The 3,537-nt window shown below is 58.9% G+C and overlaps 1 non-coding gene across 1 annotated transcript; it reads right to left on the bottom strand.

Annotated features, from left to right (window-relative positions):
* Positions 1–518: 518 nt before the first annotated feature.
* Positions 519–671, bottom strand: LOC142795530 (5.8S ribosomal RNA). The gene has a single exon (XR_012893096.1). It is a non-coding gene; the product is annotated as a 5.8S ribosomal RNA (ribosomal RNA).
* Between the last annotated feature and the right edge of the window lie 2,866 nt (positions 672–3,537).

Below are 3,537 nucleotides of genomic sequence, written 5' to 3' on the forward strand. Positions count from 1 at the left end.
ACGTTCCCTGTTCGCGCGGCAAAGCCTGGAGGAGGCACGGCCCCGCAGCGTGTTCGAGCGCCCGGTCTACGGGACACCCTGCTTACTTCGAGGGCAACAAGCGCAACGCAAGGCTGCGATCTCGCGCACTTTGCGCACGGCTGGAGAAGCTTTGCTGGCCGGCTTTCGCTCCTCGTGTTTACCGTGCGTTAAAGTTGCGCGTCCGTGGCTCTCGCAGCTCTTGCGCGCCCGGTCGCAGAGAGGAGTACGCAACCTCGACCGCACTTTCCCTGCAGGCTTCCTTCCGACTCGAAGTCCTGCGGCGGTCTCAACGAGGTGCCACATCCTCAATGCAGTCGGTCGCCCCCGTTTCGGTTGGGCTCTGGCACGACGGTCGCCACCGTCTCGCCCTTGAGTGGCCGCTGTTGGCGCTCGCTGTGAGGTGTTCAGCGTGCTGTCCGTGTTGCCGACGCGGTCAAAACGAGTCGACGGCTCACGTTCCCTTGTGCGCCGAAGGCTGGCTCTCTTGATATGTGATCCGACCCTCAGACAGACGAAGCCAAGGGAAGACCCAAGGCCGCAATGTGCGTTCAAAGAATCAGTGCTCAGTGTGTCCTGCAATTCACACCAAGTCTCGCAGCTGGCTGCGTTCTTCATCGACCCGAGAACCGAGTGATCCACCGCTTAGAGTCGTGAAAAAGTGTTTGTTCAATTCCGTACAGTCAAAACCAAACGTTTCTGGCACTCGGCCAAACAGTGGCCAAGAAGGGCGCTTTTCAGCGCACGCTTGGACTCCAAAACTCTGCCGCGCCTTTTTCGGCTGCCGCAAATCGAGCAAACGGTGTGTTTCGGACGGCGTTTCGCTTCCGCTACTTGCGAGTGCTTTCGTGGTCCACCCCTCTATAAATACTCGGGAGGCGTCGAAGCCGGTTCTCCAAGCCGGACCCGTAGGTATCGTTGTGTGCTCGCTCTCATTGGCCCGCCTAACCAGAAAATGCCTGCGGTACACCCATTTGGATAAGAGTGCACGCAGATGCGGGCCTCGACGGCTACACATTTCCTCGGGCGGCCGCCTCCCGGCCTCCGTGGAGCGCGGGATGCACGGTCCCATCGACAAGCCTCTCCCGTTTTTACCGTGGCGGTCGCGGTTCACCACGGCGGGCGGGTCGGTCTCCTCCGCATAAAAAGGGGGACCCCCGCTTTTTGTTCCACGAAATCGCACAAGCTTTTTTCGCATCCACGGTTTGCCACCGCACACCAAAATGCCGATCCGGCTGCCTACTTTAGCCAACAGGTGGAGCCAGGCGCGCCGTACTTGCGCGGCACTTCCCACGTCCACCGAAGTCGGTGCCAAGGACCACTTTCGGCGCCGGAGCCGCGTACGAGCCTACTCGAGGCGGAAGAACGAAGCCAGCAAGGGCCTGGCCGCAAGTGCGTTCAATTGTCGGGACGTCCAAGTCCCTCGTTCTTCCGTGCTTCCTCTTTCGGCAAGTCGTTGCGGCACCTTCCCAAAGCGCGCAGACCCGCTAATCGCGACGAGCGCGACGTGGCCGTGCCGCCTTTCCCTCGGCAGCAAGCAAAACGCCTGGCAACGTCGACGCTCCCCTAACCGCGATCTCGCACCGTGTTTCGTGTGGCGAATTCAAAAGCCGGCCGGCGCTGCTGCAACCATTACGGTCGGTACGCATACGCCGCGGAGGGCGGGACGGTCATCGGAGCGTGCGGTTCCTCCATCGAGTACTGCGCACCTCGGCCGTCGCATCGCCGTGCCATGACCGGCCGCGCGTCAACGCGAACCGGTGCCAGCGAGATCCCTCGCCTGCAAGAACCGACCGGCAGCCTCCGTCACCCGAGGACGCGGAGGCGCTTGCCGCGGACGGCGGGACGGTATGCACTGGTGCACAGCGGACCCGTCACATCGCCAGTTCCTTGACCGACCGCCGACGCTTGTGCCGTTCCTCTCGTACTTGGCAGTCGCCGCGCGATTGTCGGGTCTCGTTCTTGCACGCTCGAACGGTCGGGAGGGCACTCGGCTGGCGTTTCGGGAACGCGCAGCCTCGCCTTCTACCGACGTAACCACGACTCGCCGTTCGCGCTCCGCCGCTCCTGTTTACAGTACTAGGCGGTCCCGCAGCGGTCGGGTCGCGCATTTCGAGCGCTTCGAGCCACGGTGCAGTGGCGGGTCGAAAGCCGACCTATGAGTGCGTTGCGCCGTTTGTACCCGCGTCCGCCACCTGGCCGACCGTCCAAGGTCGCGGTGTTGGCGTCCGCTGGGCGCAACAATTTGTCACGGGGTGCCGCTCCACATTCAGGCAGCCCCGTGGGGAAAAGCCGACCCCGCGTCCAAACGGGGTCAGCGGCAGAAAGTGTCGGGCGCAGACGCAGCTGAGGCGCTCACCCTTCACAATCCGTTAATGATCCTTCCGCAGGTTCACCTACGGAAACCTTGTTACGACTTTTACTTCCTCTAAATGATCAAGTTTGGTCATCTTTCCAACAGACCGGCGCAACCGAAAGGCCGCGCCGGACATCGGTCCGAAGACCTCACTAAATCATTCAATCGGTAGTAGCGACGGGCGGTGTGTACAAAGGGCAGGGACGTAATCAACGCGAGCTTATGACTCGCGCTTACTGGGAATTCCTCGTTCAAGGGGAACAATTGCAAGCCCCTATCCCAATCACGAAAGAAGTTCCACGGGTTACCCAGTCTTTTCAGACAGGGATAAAGACACGCTGCTTCCTTCAGTGTAGCGCGCGTGCGGCCCCGGACAATCTAAGGGCATCACAGACCTGTTATTGCTCTGTTTCGTGCGGCTAGGAGCCGCTTGTCCCTCTAAGAAGGTTGTAAGGTGCTGGGAACCCCGCACCTATTTAATAGGCTAGAGTCTCGTTCGTTATCGGAATTAACCAGACAAATCGCTCCACCAACTAAGAACGGCCATGCACCACCATCCACCGAATCAAGAAAGAGCTCTCAATCTGTCAATCCTCCCAGTGTCCGGGCCGGGTAAGTTTTCCCGTGTTGAGTCAAATTAAGCCGCAGGCTCCACTCCTGGTGGTGCCCTTTCCGTCAATTCCTTTAAGTTTCAGCTTTGCAACCATACTTCCCCCGGAACCCAAATACTTTGGTTTCCCGGAAGCTGCCCGCCGAGTCATTTGAGTAACTCAGGCGGATCGCTGGTTGGCATCGTTTATGGTCAGAACTAGGGCGGTATCTGATCGCCTTCGAACCTCTGACTTTCGTTCTTGATCAATGAAAACATTCTTGGCAAATGCTTTCGCAGTAGTTCGTCTTGCGACGGTCCAAGAATTTCACCTCTAGCGCCGCAATACGAATGCCCCCGTCCGTCCCTCTTAATCATTACCTCGTATTCCAAAAACCAACAGAACAGAAACGAGGTCTTGTTCTATTATTCCATGCAAGTTTATTCAGGCGACTCGCCTGCGTTGAGCACTCTAATTTTTTCAAAGTAAAAGCACCGGCCATCTCGAGGCACACAATGAAGTGCACCAAGAAAGAACCGGCATGATGTTCAGTCCGAGCCGTCGCATCGGGTA

The sequence above is a fragment of the Rhipicephalus microplus genome, unplaced genomic scaffold (assembly GCF_043290135.1).
Source record: "Rhipicephalus microplus isolate Deutch F79 unplaced genomic scaffold, USDA_Rmic scaffold_713, whole genome shotgun sequence".
NCBI classification, from domain to species: Eukaryota; Metazoa; Arthropoda; class Arachnida; order Ixodida; family Ixodidae; genus Rhipicephalus; species Rhipicephalus microplus.